At 49.5% G+C, this 15,709-nt stretch overlaps 1 long non-coding RNA gene across 3 annotated transcripts; it reads right to left on the bottom strand.

The window, feature by feature from the left end:
• Positions 1–454: 454 nt before the first annotated feature.
• On the bottom strand, positions 455–10,991 carry LOC118006790. Of its 3 annotated transcripts, none has more exons than XR_004678188.1 (3): positions 9,493–10,991; positions 9,198–9,338; positions 455–2,035 (listed from the first exon to the last, which is right to left on the bottom strand). It is a non-coding gene; the product is annotated as an uncharacterized LOC118006790 (long non-coding RNA). The 3 variants fall into 3 exon arrangements; XR_004678187.1 differs by having other exon boundaries at positions 9,198–9,335; XR_004678186.1 differs by having other exon boundaries at positions 9,198–10,991.
• Positions 10,992–15,709: the final 4,718 nt, after the last annotated feature.

The following is a 15,709-nucleotide window of genomic DNA, read 5'->3' as shown; positions in this document are numbered from 1 at the left end:
TAAGACCTTCAACTGATTGGACGAGGCCCACCCACATTGTGGAGAGTAATCTGCTTTACTCAAAGTCTGGATTTAAATATTAAATCTAATCTAAAAAATACCTTCACAGCAATATCCAGATGTGTCTGACCAAATACCTGTGGCCTATCCAAGTTGACACATAAAATTAACCATCCCAAAATATAAATATATAATATGTAGAATAATATACACTAATATCTGCTGACCATTTATTATGGGCCAGGCAACATTAGGTCATTGACTAATTCCCAATAAAGACTGTAGCATAGTACCTGACATCTAGCAATAAATGGTCGTTTCAGATTAAAAGGCAGTTCAGAGTAGAGGTAAAGGAGGTTTTAGTATCAGGCAGACCTGAGTTCAAGTTCTAATGTTGCCAGTATCTAACTTGGGCCAATTACTCAACCTTTCCAAGTCTCTTTTTCCTCATCTGTAAAACAGAATTCAAAATAATACTTAACTCATCAACATAGCCCAAGCTTGATAAATATTTATCAGCTAAATGACCATGGCAGGAATCTCCAGGGGTTTAGAGAAAGAAAGGGAACCGTGGTTCCGAAGCCCCTCCCACGGTACCAGGCACGGGCCATGAAGGCGAGAATTTAGCTGTGCCTTCTCCTGAGCTTACTTTTCCTCTGGGCATCGGCAAACAGAGTCACGGCTGGCTGCTGTTGGGATCGCCCTCACAGGACTTGACAAGGAGTGGCTTTCAGGAAGGGCTTGCCTTTCAAGGTCAGGACAGAACAGACATCTTCCTCACCTAACTCAGAGGTGCTTTCTCTTACTTTTACTTCCTTGGCATCGTCCTGGGGCGGCCAGGTCTCCCCTGCTCCAGAACTCCCTTCTCAGAGCTCTGGCATCCTTCCAAGCACCAGCTAATGGGGTCTGGAGCAGGGTCGGGGCGGGGCGAGCTTCCCACCTCGTTGCCAGCACACTGTGCCCTATGTAGCAGTTCTGTCTTCTTCCCTGTCCCACGCAGCTTGATTTATTGCCTCGCAGGGAGAACAGGGGCCTCCTCCTCCACCTCCTAAGGGCCATGGCCTTCCTCCAGACACGCTACTGATTAGGCTAATCATTCCCCTTTATTCTAACACAAATTGCACGGTCTATGCTTGGCATATAAGGACATCAGGAATACAGACACACTCAGTGGGCTTGGGAGCTGCTCCGAGGAGCAGGCCATGGAGGGCGTCACTGATGTTCTAAAATTTAAGCTGAGCTCTGAAGAATGAGAGGAGAGGAAGGAAAAAGTGGTAGGAAGAGGGACAGCCCATATGAAAACCTTGAGGCAGAAGGCACGGGCACGTTCATGAGCAAGGGGAAGGCCAATGTGGCCGGAGTGGGCAGTGGGGCGCGGTGAGCAACAGGTCACACTGACAAAGCGCTCGCTGGGCCAGGCGCTCTTGGGGGCGCTCTGTGTATGTTCACTCATCCAGTCTTCATGCCTCCCACCCCCCAGGACGAGGCACCCCTGTAGCCCAGATACGCCGGACGCGACGATGCGCACACCTTCCTCAGCTTCTGGCTGCCTGCAACATCAAGCACAAACCTTTAGCTCGGCATTTCAGATGCTTTGAGATAGAGTTCCAACAGAACTTACTTGTTGTATTTCCTTTTTGAATTTTGCTGCCCCTTAAAATTAACTTTTACTTACGTAAGTAATACCCAATTCTGTTTTCATTGTAGAAACTTAATACAGGTAAATTTTAAGTTCTTTTTTCTTTTTAATCACTGTCCCCTCTTCCCTCTCCGTTCTGGGTGCCTCCCCAGAGGTAATAGTAGGTATTTCCAGATACTTCCAGATATTTCTAAAATCGATAGATTTATGGATACATCGAAGGAGTATACAAAACTGTACAAAAAGAAATAGAGTCATTTTGTGTTTTTTTTAATAAATACACACCACTACCTCCATAATCCACTGGCTAAGACCATCACGAGGCTTCTCCATTCAGCTGAAGGTGGTGTGTGTGGAGGGGGCAGGGGGTGTCAGAATTATCATCTTCCCATGTGTCTGGAAAGGGAGGGAGACTGTAAAGGGGGAGCACTAGCAGTTTCTACCATAGATGCTGATAAAAAAAAAAGTCCTTTAAAAATAAATTTCTTGAAGGAAAAATGGAGTCATTTAAAGAAAACATGACTGTAAAGAGTGGCATGGAGGGCTTACGCTTCTGGCAAAAATAAAGAAGGTGGTACAAGAGCAGACTTTCCAGTCTCCAAGTCTGTCATCCTGTGCTCCTATGAACTGTCAGATTTGGTGACAAAGGCCATGTCTCTTCCTGCAAAAATGTCCAAGCCCCTGCATGTGTCCCCAGCCAGGCTCTCTATAGGAGGCCCAGCCTGGAGGGACACAGGCCTCAAGTCCCCTCTCCTCTCTGCTCAGAGCCTTCAGTTATCCACCCCCTCCTAGTCCTTCTCCAGTTGTCCATTTTAAGACTTCCCCTTCCCCAAAATGCCTGGAGACCTTGGCCCTAGGTAATGACCTCTTGCCAATCATCAGCAGCTCTAGCACCTGGCTGATTCCTTCCCACTTAAGTGTCGTATGGCTCCTGAAAATGTGATATGGGACCACCAAGAGGCTCGCGTGTTGTTCGGCAGGGTTCTGTTTCAAGAAGCTTTAGAATGCTTCCAGAACTCCAGAACATGGAGTAGCTGCGGGGGGCCGGGGGGGGGGAGGGAGGGAGGAGGGGTAGAATCCCTGTTGCTCACTCTCAGTTCTTTACGTTTCTTCCCATTCCTTATATTCTATTTCTTTAAAGATTTTATTTATTTATTCGAGAGAGAGAGAGTGCGAGAGCATGAGCAAGGTGGAGGAGCACAGGGAGAGGGAGAAGCAGGCTCCCCGATGAGCAAGGAGCCCCACTGAGGGCTCGATCCCAGGACCCCGGGATCATGACCTGAGCTGAAGGCAGACACTTAAGGACCGAGCTACCCAAGTACCCCCGACTCCTTATATTCTAAAGTAAATAGCCCCTTTGGACTGATGTCCCTTAGGCAGCTTTGTAGGAACTAAAGGTATGAGGATCAAAGGGCGGCTGTTCTATTCTACTGTTGGCTCCAGACCCACTGAGCCACCTGTCAGCCTGAGGAGCCTGGAGGGGGCCTCTGCTGGTGGGGGGAGGGGAGGAAGGAGGGGGGCAGAGGACAATGGGCAGAGGACAGTGGGCATGAGCTGAGACTTCGGCCCTGGCCTGGTTGCCTATTAAGTTCCAGAGGCAAGTCACTTACTCCTGTGTTTCTTCCCATGCTTTAGAAAGAATTGTACAAAGCCAAACTCAGAGGATGCCAGAGGTTGAAAAGCCTGAGCAATCAGCTTCAAGCCCAACCCTTCCATCTACAAGCAGGTGCATAGTGCATTGGTTTCTACTGTTGTGGTAACACATGGCTACAGACTTACTGGCTTGAAACAACACACATTTATTATCTTACAACTCTGTAGGTTAGAAGTCCAGCACGGGCCTCACTGGACTCAACTCAAGATGCCTGCATTCCTTGGCTCATGGCCCCTTTCCAGCTTCAAAGCAGCATGGGATGAACCCTTCTCCCATCACAGCACCTGACCTCCTATGCCTGTCCCCCCCACTCTCAAGGACCCTTGTGATTACCTTTGGCCCAGCTGAATAATCCAGGATACCTTCTCCATGTTAAGCTCAGCTGATTAGCAGCCTTAATTCCATCTGCCACCTGGATTTCTCTTTGTCATGTATCAGAACACATTCACAAGTCCCAGGAATTAGGGTGTAGACGTCTTTGGGGGCCATTATTCTATCTTCCCAGAGAGGGTTAATGACTCATCTGAGGCAGGGTTAGGGACACATCTGACACTCAGTATTTTTCTATTCCCTTACGCTGTTTTCAGCATAGAAGGCAGACAGCAGGGTGGTTAAAAGCATGGGCTTTGGCATCAGATAGATCTGGGTTCAAGGTCTAGCTCTGCTTTTATGAGCTGTGAGAACCTGGGAAAATTACTTGAGCTCTCTGGACCTCAGTTTCCTCATCTGTTAAATGGGGACAACAGCAACAACTTCATCATGTGAAAATCTATGAAAGGTGCTTAGCATTGTTTTTAGCACCCAGCATCCAATAAATGATATCTCTTAGTATGATTTATAATCAAATACCACACTTGATCATAAGCCCCTTGTGAGGAGAGCATGTCAGGTATCACAGCAATTTTATGGATATGGAAATGAGCCGAGAGAGTTAAAATATCTGGAGTCAGGTCATTCAGAAAGTCCCTGATGGCAGTGGGTCAGGAACAAGGTCTATGGACTTCTTACCTTATGCTCCTTAAGAGGACACCTTACCATTTTATTCAACCTCGAGCAGGTGATCCAAGAAAGATGTTCATCTGATTTTTTTTCTTACCTTAGAGGAAAAAACCCTTTCATCTTTTATTGGAATGTCCTGTAGTTCTCAGGCTCAAAATATTCCACTGAATTCCTAATGCAAAATACTCCGAGGTTAAGTTCACTGGCTTCTCCCTTGGGTAAACATGCTGTGGATCACCACTAAGGCAACATTATTGAATGCTGAAGCCGTAATTAAATTGAAGCTTCTGCCCATCATCCCTGGTGAGCACAGCTAGAACCCCCCACTGAATTATACAGCCATCATTCCTATGGTGAGATTGTACTTTTTTTTTTTTTTTAAAGATTTTATTTATTTATTTGAGAGAGAAAGAATGAGAGAGAGCACATGAGAGGGGGGAGGGTCAGAGGGAGAAGCAGACTCCCTGCCGAGCAGGGAGCCCGATGCGGGACTCGATCCCGGGACTCCAGGATCATGACCTGAGCCGAAGGCAGTCGCTTAACCAACTGAGCCACCCAGGCGCCCGAGATTGTACTTTCTGATAGAGCAACACACATTTATCTGACCATTTATTTCTCCCACAGCAGACACTGATATTCTTTGAGTGCTGAGAAATTGATACATCAAGACATTTTAAAGGGTTGGATTGTGAGTGTTGGGGTATTTGAGAAGCCTTGGAAAATAACACCCTTCTTCGCTGCCCACATTCAGAACAGAGGGTCAGATAGATGAAGATTAAAATGCTAGTTATTACTGATTACAACTGGGTAGGGATGCTGCTTGCATGGGGAATGAATGGGCTTGTGGTTGCTTTTCCTCCATGCCTCCAGGACAGGGCCACCAAACGCTTCTCAGCAGGCCCAGAATTGGCCCCACTGAACTTCCTGCATGGCCTCGAGCACAGACTAGACGGTGGTCCCCTGTCTGCTGGAGCCTGTCCCGAGAAAAGAGAGGGTGAGCCCAGAACCCTAAGTCTGCTGCATTGAAGAGTCAGAGAAATCCCCTCTTCTGGAGAGAGCTGGGGTCACCGGAAGCAGCCATGGGGGCGGAGTTTGGGGTGTGAGATGTTTATACAGGATCAACACCTGGGTAAGGAAAGGGGCAGATGCAGGGCTGGGCAGAGGCAGAGTCAAAATTCCAGGCAGCGTGGTGGGGAGCTCTGGAGTGAGCATCGTCCTTCAGTGCCTCCCCACAGTGGGGCCCAATGGCCAGGGCTTGGGGACACCCTCCCCTCAGCACTGCTGCTGGGCGGGGTGGGGGCGCTCAGGTGGTGGGGGTTGGGGCGGCTGGGTAGCTGGGTCTGGGCCGCTACTCTGCGTGTCTGCCACACGGGTCCTTCATTTCCCAGCCCTCTGCCCACTGTCTCATCCTTTGCCACTTCCTGACTTTTCCATCACATTCTAGTCATGCCCTGTTGCTGAAGTGCCCACAGATCTCATGCCTTGCATGCCTCTGGTCCTTGTCCCAAATATCCTTTCTGCTAACTTAGTCACACTTCTCATGGCTCAGGTGGGCATCATCTCTTTTCAGAAGGGCTCCGGACCCGCAGCCTGGGCTGAGTACCACCCCTCTGTGTGCACCTAGCATTCTCTGCACACTGCCTGAATGACACCACATTTTCTGCAGGCAGCCCCGTCTCTGCCAAGACTAGGTTTGTCTGCAGGATTGCATCTGTTCACTTTTGTACCTAGACGCTTAGTCAGTTCTGGGTACATGACCGGTGTTCCATGGACATTTGCCCTTTTGTCTCCCCATCAAAGCCATGTCCTCATTCAACAAACACTCACTGAGCACTTCTGTGCAAGTATTCCACGGCAGTCACAGATGGGTGGGCCTTCCTCATCACTGTAGCCACCATGGCTTGAACATGAGAGTTTTGGTGGAAATACCATTTTTAAAATCGGACCCTACTGCTCTTGCCAAAATGGCTTCAATGCGGGATCTGGAAGCAGTGAAGGGCTTGAGCAGGTATTGACAGACAGGGAACGAGCGAGGTCTCTGGACAGTATTTGAAATAATCCTGAAGGAGAGGAAACTGCTAGGCAGACGCCCTCCTTGATTTGCTTTCATCTATCCCATGGAGGAATTACTTGGGGCTCCGTAAAGATAAGCGAATCCTAGACTCATAGATCTGTAAGTGGTTTCAGGGCGACGAGACGGGGACAGGCATGGAATTTGCACCCAGTGTCCAAGATCACACATTCCCTGACAGAGCAGACTAAGGAGCTGGAGAAAGTCTGACACTCTTACTCCCTCGAATCCAGTTCTGGGGGAGTGCAAACTCGTCCCATGAAGTGCTCTGGAAGAGCAGGAGAGGCAGCGAGATGTCAACCCGCTCCCCCCCAGACGGGCACGGAAAGCTGAAAACAAACGTGCCTTGGTCTGCTGGCTGAGCCGTAAAGCCGGCACGGAGGCGAGATCTGACGCGCAAAAGCAAATTAGGGGCTTCAGACCAGCCAAACGGGAAGAGGAAAGGCCCCTTCAATTGTTTAAGGGAGAAGAGGAAGACCAAAGGCAATATTATCTTTCATCGGCCACGCCCTGGGGGGGAATGAGCTGCCCAAAGAGCACAGCCTTCGCTGAGCGCTGAGCGGGGCAGGGAGGAGCCTCCTTCTCCGTCACTAAAAAAGCCTCAGTCTGAGCAGATGGCAAGTCGGTGAGAACTGGGACTCCCTGGGGTCAAAACCACAGTCATTGACTTGGCCCTGAGGGTCTCCTCTGCCCTGTCTGTGGTGGGGGGCTGCTCACATTCCTGCTGCAGAAGAGCACCAGGTTAGCGAGGAGTCCTGGCCTCTGGGCCGTGGGCTGGGGACCTGGACAAGATCCCATGCCAGTTCTGTCCCCAAGGGACCAGAGGCTGGTTGGAAGGACAGCCATGTAATGATGATGGCATCAGCGGTAATCGCTGCTTGCTGAGGGCTTGCTAGGGCCCAGTGGTTATCTCCTTTATCCCTATGACAACGCTGCTGGATGTGATTCCTTCCAGTAACACCCCATTTCACACAGGAGAGAAGAGGCTTCCAGGGTGTAATGACCGATTCGGAGTCACCAGCGCAAGTCAATGGCTGCCGGGAGACCCAAACACAAATCTGTGTGACCCACACGCAACCGAAGGTGGTTTGGACCCCTCCGGCCTCTCTGGAGGACACCTGCAATATCTTGGAGGCTTTTGTGCTTGCCGCAATGCGGGAGGGGGTTGGCTACTGGCATCCAGCCGGTAGAGGTGGGGATGCTGTTAAACATCGCACAATGTGCAGGGTGCCCCGCTCCCCACCCCAGGTATCGGGCCCCAAAGGTCCAAGGCGCTGAGGTTGAGAAATGCCAGTCTAGGCCATTGTGTCTATTGTACTCTAGAGGTCTCTGCTCCCCACCTCCAACATTGTTTGGCTCTCTGTTCCTTAGTGTCTCATTTATAGTGCTCATCACAATGTAGTATTTTGTTATTGTCCGTTTGTGATTTCACTTCTCTTTCTCCCACTCAAAGCTGCGTGAGGGCAAAGGTTGCCTGCCTCTTTCACTGCTCTACATCCAACACCTGGCAATCGCGCCTGGGACACGGGGGCTCGATGAGTATTTGTTGGATGAAGATGTGGGCAAATGAGCGTAGAGAAATTGACCGATCTGTGCAAGGTCATGAGAACAAAGTGGCAGAGATGGTATTGAATCCCAGGTCTGTCTGAATCTAAATGGCATGGTCCTAACCCCCATGGCAAAGGGCCAAGACAATCTGGTGTAATGGGGCAGAGGACTGTCCTCCAGGAGAGGGGAGTCCAGGAGAGGAGAGAGAAAAGGTCAGTGGGTGTCAGGGTTGGATGCCAAATTTAAACTGGAAAAGAAACAAGGGATGAAAGAAGGAGCCAGGAAGAACCTGAGGGCTCAGCCAAGGGACCTGCACTTGAGATGGAGCGAGGACTTGGTGGAGAGTTTCCCAGATATTAAAAGAATGTCTTAAAATGACCAGAATCACTCTCTCTCCCTTTTTAGCAAAGATGGGCAATACAACATTTATCCTCTCCTGGTCCTCAGGAACTTTGGGTCCCTTATGGTTCCCCAAGATAATGGCCGATGACTCCATAAATGCATGTTCAAGTCCTAGAAGTAGCCTGAAGTCAAGTACCAGGCTGGCTCCATCTGGCAAATCCTGGCCCTGGCAGCCGCACCTCCTGCCCTGGGCCTGTCTCTGCCTCTGCAGCCTGCCAGCCTGCTAGCCAGAGGCTTTCAGGAGCCAGTGCGGGAGCAAACTCCCATGACTCATGGCTGGGGAAGCTGTCGCGGTGAGGGGAAGTAGGGGCACATGAGGGCAAGGGCAGGGAACGAGAGGAAGGCAGAAGGAAGGGGCCGTGGAAGGAAGGAGGGCACCAGGTTAGTGAGAGAACAGGGAAGAAGGAAGCAAGAGAGGGAAAGAGGGAGGAATGGAGAAAGAAAAGAAGGGGGGAAGGAGGGAAGGAAGGAAATATGAGTAATAGTCACCATAATAGACCTTTTCTGAGTATCGAGAATTGCCTTGAATTGTGTGAAGTCTTTAGGGTGCATAATCTCCTGAAATCCTGAAAACAATCCTATGGGGCAGATTGTTTTATCATGTCCTTTTTATGGATTAAAAAACCCATGAGTTGCCGAGATCTTAACCAATCTGAGGACACACAGGTGGTAAGTGGTGGATTCAGATGTGAAAAGCAGGGGAGGGAGAGAGCTGGTATTGCAGGTGGGAGGGAGGAGGAGGGGACCATGGGAAGAAGGACAGAGGCTTTTCGAGGCTTAAAAGTTCCAGGATGTGTGGGCCAGACAGTAGGGTCCTGGAAACTGGACTCTGGCTCAGCGTGGCTGTCTTTAAGCGGGTGGGGATTGGGGGGTGGCCTACTCACCTTGGATCTTAGGCTGTTAGGATCAGCCCAATGAGGCCCTTTGCTTGAATGGGCTTCTGTGACAGATTGTATTGGAGATTCTTTGGTGACACGTGAGCCCGAGAGAATTGCAATGCCATTGTTAGATATCGATCCTTCCTTCTTAAACCAAACAAACGGGGGCCATAAAAATGATCCAATTTCATTACGTCCAGGAGCAAGGAAAACAAAGAGAGAAAGGAAGTTATTAAAATAAATACAAATGGCTTCTATACTCCCTAATGTTTCCAGATCACTTTCCCATCTGTTGTCTCACCTGATAGTCCTGTTTTGTGGTCTCAGGCTCCACATTTTACCAAAGAGGAAACGGGTTGAGAGGGAGGAAGTTCTCTTAGTAAGAATCTAGGGTCCAAACTCGGGTCTTCCCCATGTCTTCCCCATATCTTCAGCTCTTTCCTGGGCTCTGTATTGAAAGTCATGCTCAGTGTCCCTTATGGGAAATAAAGATTTTTCAAGCTAACTTCCCAGAATGAAAAGTTCTGTGAAACAAGACTCTGGCCTATTACTCAGGAAGAGAAGATTCATGCTAGGATCATTTAAAATCATGTTGCTTATGTCCAGTGTCCCTTCAGCAACTGTTTATAAAAGAGCTTATTTAGAACACAAAAAGTTGGTTCCCCAAAAAAGCAGTGTGTGTCCTCCTAGGAGCGAATTAATAGAAGCAAACAGCAGTGTTCTTGGAAATCCCTTGGATAAATAATTTTGTACATGCTGTTCCCTTTAGGCCCACCTCACCTGGGGTTACACCCTTGTTCCGCTCTGGAATCGAACCCAACCGAAGCAAGTCTTATCTTACTTATTCTCTGCACTCTGGTGGCCCTTCCTTCCCCCACTCCACCTCCTGCACCCTCAGCTCCGGGGAATCCTCTTTTCCACGCAATCCCGATTGATCCCCCTTAGAAAGCAGCTCCTCGGGACTGGGGCCTGGCTTTTCTTCATCGTCACCATGTCCTCAATATGCCGCTCGGCTCGTAGTAATTGCACAATAAATATTTGTCGGACAAGTGACGGCATGGGCCACTAGGCATTATACACAGACTGGCTGTGTTGTTAATTCGAGTTCTCTTTTTCTTTACTTGTCCCTTCTATTTTTATTCCCAGCACCACCCCTGGCATACAGAATGGGAGCTCTGTGTGTCGGAAAAATCAAGGAGTGAAGAAAATATTGAAGTATGTTTTTATAGAACACGCTTTCCATAGAAACGGAATTTATCCATCTTGTAAAATAACATTGTATCTCCTCCTTGTCCATAAAGACAGTGGAGGGGGTATAATGAAGGGTGGGGGTAATTTATAATTTGTAGACGTGGGTGCCTTTTTATGATGCATCTGCACTGCACGATCACAAATTCCTAATGTTTCCGCGTAAGAGGCACCTTAGCCATCAAGTGGCGGTAGTAATAATAGTGATGTTTAACAGTGACTGAGTACTTTAGTCCAGGCACTATGCTGAGGGCTTTATCTGTGTTAACTCATTTAATTGTTACAACCGACCCTGTGTGTGGGGGGGTGGTTATTACCCCCATTCAACCACTGAGGGGCCAGAGGCACAAAGAGTTTTGTAAGCAGGACTCTATGAAGCCTTATGGGTGCCCGTGGGGGATGAGGGGCGGGGGCCAGACCGTGGGAAGGCAAGAAAGGCTATCTGGCCCCCTCCTATATCCAGAGCTGTTATTCTGTTACATATTGTATATATTGACCTTCTGCAGAAGATTTATTATAGAAACAGAATTTTATCTAACTAGAAGAAAAGGCTTATAAAACACAAAAAGTAGATGGTTTAGTTTTATAGGTAGGAAGACTAAGATGTGAGAGATGTAAAATCCTTTGGCAATTCTCATCCATGGCCAAGCCAGGTCTAAAAATCTCAACTCTAAGTAGTCTGGGACTCGATTTCCTGCGCCACGTTGCCCAGATGCCCAGGTAGCTCCATAATGGCGCTTGAATTTGGTACTCTTGTTAACCAAGAGACTTGTTTGTCCAGAACTTTTGTTTCCAGAGGTATTTACTGAGCAATACTGAGTAAAATTAGGTAAATTATAAGGTAAATTTAGAAATCTTTGTCTAGCAGTGTTGTTAGAAGAAAACAGGAAGGATAAGGCAAGGCTAGACAGGGCAGGAAGTGGAAAAAGCACTCAGGGAATTCAGAGAAGACCAGGGTGTGTGTGTGTGTGTGTGTGTGTGTGTGTGTGCGCGCGCCCTGGAATATAAATGACAACAACAACAATAACAATAATACTATTTTTTTAAATGCCTAACATGTGACATGTTCACAAAACTAAATGCATTACATGCATCATAACTTTTTTTTTAAAAGATTTTATTTATTTATTTGAGAGAGAGAATGAGAGAGAGAGCACATGAGAGGGGCGAGGGTCAGAGGGAGAAGCAGACTCCCTGCTGAGCAGGGAGCCCGATGCAGGACTCGATCCCGGGACTCCAGGATCATGACCTGAGCCGAAGGCAGTCACTTAATCAACTGAGCCACCCAGGCGCCCTGCATCATAACTTTTTAAAAATATTTTATTTGTCAGAGAGAGAGCGAGAGAGCACAAGCAAGGGAAGCGGCAGAGGGAGAGGGAGAAGCAGGCTCCCCACTGAGCAGGGAGCCCCACGTGGGACTCGATCCCAGGACCCTGGGATCATGACCTGAGCCGAAGGCAGACGCTTAACCGACTGAGTCACCCAGGCATCCCCAGGCATCATAACTTTTAATATGCAGGTCAGTCAACTCTCTCTGTTTCCTTGAAGAGCAAACTGAAGCGTGGGAAGCCATAAGCAGCAGAGAGAAACTCAACCAAGGCCTACCTGGAAAGGTACACACTTGAACCCCTCAGCTACATCAGGACTTCAAAGCCCCCAGGGTGACAAGACCCCAAGTCTTCTTGCATCCAGCAAGAGCTCCTGGGACCGGATCTGGCATCGAGCTTAGGCCCCTGACCCCAACTCAGGGACGCTGTGTAAGGCGTGAATTAGGTTTACCTTTAGGACAAGCTGAGCCAGTCCAGGGTGATTGAACCACCTGCTACTCAGATGTCTGAGATTCTTTGACCTGGGGACCAGGCCTCCCATTCCCCAATGAGAGAGAAAATGCTGGGCCTCTCGATAGTCACGTTTATGGCCAAAAGTAAGCCTGCATTTGTGTGGCCCTTGAAGATTTCAAAAATATTTCTCCTCCGTTTTTCTAAGGTCCTTAGAGCAGATATTATATCCTCTCTTTGACAGAGCAGAACAGAAGAAAAAGCTATGGAGGGTTACATGCATCTCAGGAGGGGCTGACCTAGAACCCAATCCCTGGTCTTCTGGGGTCATTTCCCTCGCAAGGCACTAGGACACTGCAGATAGCAGCAGGGATTAAAAATCTGAAGGGTGGGAGAGAAGTCCCCATGGAGGGGCCCGGTGTGGAGCGACAAAGCCAGCGACTGACTCTTCAGAGGGCACAGCTCGCCTGGCCCTGCTTCTCTTCAGCTGGGTGGGGGCCCAGAGGAGCGGTGCCCAGAAGTATTTTTGTCTTGTTGCTTCAACCCAGGCAGCTCCACTTGGAATGATTTATGATGATTTCTTGGGTTTGTGTTGTAAACGCAGCCCACACCACAGGAGGGAGTTCCAGTCCCAGGGTCTTCCTCCGTGGTGCTCTAGAATGATCATGCTTCGGGCTGATGCTACAAGTAAATGTTGTCCAGTGGAACCTAGACATTAGCACGGTGAGAGGCCCCGGAGGTACGTCGGCCATCTGCCTCCTTTCAGCTGCTGAAACTGAGCCTAGTGCTCCGGAGGGAGTGGCCCGAGGCAGACACCAAGCAGAAGGCCTGCATACAACCAATGTCGCCTCCATGATCACCATAGCTCTGGGGAGAGAATGGTGAACACAGTAGATTGGTCTGGGGCTTCCTGGAGCTTAGACTCTGTCAGGGGAATAGACGTTAAGCAAATAGTTAAAGGTGTGCAGTGAGGGAGCAGAGGTGCTTTTGAGGCCTTATATAAGGGGCATAGCCTGGTGTTGAGTGACGCCTGCCTTGAGGGCATGAGGTTCAGAAGGAGCAGGAGAGAGCTTGTCTGGGCAGAGGGACCAGCATGTACCCCGAGATTCTGAAAATTGGCCCATGCAGGAGTGGGGGACCCAGGGGAAGCTGGGGTGGGGTACAGGTAGGAGATCTGATGGGCTTCATGGGATTTGAGTCCATATCCTAAACACAGTGGAGAGCCATGAACGTTTCAAACAGAAGAATAAAGAAAGGGATGAGGTTTGGCCTGCTGCTTATATAACATCTCTCTGGCTGGATTAAAGGGGCCAGGCTGGGGAACACAGGTCTCTTGATGTGGAGACTGGCTCCTTGCTCTGTGGGAAGTGGCCTGCATGGTCCAGTGTCATTCATCCGTGTACGCACAGCTGGGAGAGGGGGTTTCAGCTGTGATTTCTTTTAGGGCAGTTTTCAAGCACAAAGCTGGGCATGGGACACATGCCCTGTAAAACCCTTGTTGCCTGAATTGGGGCAAAAGCCAGACAGTGTTTGGATTTGAGGGATGCAGTGGAAGCTGGCAGGGCCTGGAAGAATGTCTGGGTTAGAGGAGAGAATACCAGGGGGCCAGGATACACCCAGGTGCACTTCGGGGGCTGGCCTGGTCTTACTGTTTGTGGCTCGATCTCTCCACGTGGATGGGGGCAAAGAGTTGAGCTTGCCAACTGCAGTTAGAGAAAAAGATGCACGTCCTCATATGCCTGTGAATGCAGGGAGCTCCAGAGCTCTGAAAACTCAGCCCCAAAATGGTCTGCGTGCCAAGCAGGGACATCAGAATCTGGAATTTTCCAGCCCTGATTTCTAGGTTAGAAAACCTGGATGTGACTGGTCTAGAGGGGCCCTGCTCTCACACTGGTCCTGATGCTGCTTCTTACAGGGAGGTCAACAGTTCACAGGGCTGTTTCCCCTGCTCCTTCTTTTTCCTGGCTGGTCTTTCTACCCGCCTCCTTGTTCTCTTTCCTTTTTGCCTGTAGGAGGCGGTATGGTGCAGTTAAACATGGGCTTTAGAGGTCTGGGCATCTGGGTTTGAACTGTGGCTTTCCACTTACTGATTGAGTCACTCTGGGCATGCTTCCCAACCTCTTGGATTTGTGGTTTCCTTGTCTGTAAAATGGGTATGTTCATAATATAATCACGACTCTGGAAGGTGTGAATGAGACGATACGTGTCATGCACGGAAGAACTTGGCGCGCGGTAGGAGCAGAATAAGCTACTGTTGCTCATTCGTTTATTTGGTGTTTCTCTGGTCTCTACTGTGCGCCAGGCCCTGGGCTGAGACACTGGTGTCATAATGCTGATCCCCCCAATGCCCCTTTCGAGTCTTGGGCAGGGATCAGTGCCCCCCTACCCCAATGACAACGCGTACCGGGAAGATGGCTCCTCCCAGGGAGGATCTGGAAAATGGCCCCAGATCTAGAGACGGATCTGGGTGGTGTCTCTGCAATGCTGTCGAGGCCCCAGACTTGCATTTTTGGCCGCAGTTTCATCTTGCAGTTTCCTTGCTCAGTTTAATTCAAACAACCAGTCACACTACGCCTACTCCTATGTGGCAGGTCCTGGGCTGGGTCCCACAGAGGACACCAAGGGGAGAAAGCTGTGGCTGCAGCCAGTCCGACAGGGCGCACAGCGTGGTAATGAGGTGGTGATGGGCGAGACCTGCCCCGTGAGGAAGGTCTGCAGGAGCCAGATTCTTTAGCTTGGTGGTGAAAGACTCAGTGAGTCTCCTCGTTTCTGAGGCCTATCATAGGAAAGGGGGGGTCCCCATGTCACTTTTGGGTCCCCCAGAGACAGCACTAGGACCTAGGGTAGAAATCACTCTAAGACATATTTTGTCTAAAAGGAGCAGAGCTTCCTAATATCTTAGGGTGTCCAGCAATAGGAAAGGCTTTCTGGTAAGCAGAGCAGGCTTCTCTGGGAAGACTCAGGCAAGGCTGGGTAAACACTCACCAGAGGGAATGCCTGTTTTGGGTGGGAGGTTTGATGGGATGACCTCTCGGCTTCCAAGTTGCTGGAAGACACAGGATTCTAAATTTCCGCCGTCAGGCTCCCACCACCTTCCCTTGGACACTTGCCCGCTTCCTCCCTCTGGGCTCGCCCCGCACTCCTCACTCTTTCCCGAACCCAGCTCCGGAATCTTGCCGTGGCAACTTAGCAATCCTAGCTCCAGCATGTCAGGTCGCTGCGCGTGGGTGAGAGAGATTCCAGTCCGTGCTCCGGCTGGACTACTTAGCTTTGTTATCACACCAGCCCCTTTTAGAAATCCCTGCCCTCTAGGAGGTTGTGTGTCCTTTCCTATCTTTACATTTCACACACATTTCATTTGATAAAAAGATACACACACCAGCTTCTCTTAACCCTACTTCTAAGCTTGATATTTTGGAAAATCAACAGCATCGTGATTGGTTAGAGTGAGGTTGCTGGATTCAAATTCCAGCGCCACTACTTATTGTCAGT

This window comes from Mirounga leonina, unplaced genomic scaffold, assembly GCF_011800145.1.
Source record: "Mirounga leonina isolate KUSES-001 unplaced genomic scaffold, KU_Mleo_1.0 Mir_99, whole genome shotgun sequence".
Lineage (NCBI taxonomy): Eukaryota > Metazoa > Chordata > Mammalia > Carnivora > Phocidae > Mirounga > Mirounga leonina.
This window is presented reverse-complemented; position numbering and strand designations above follow the sequence as displayed.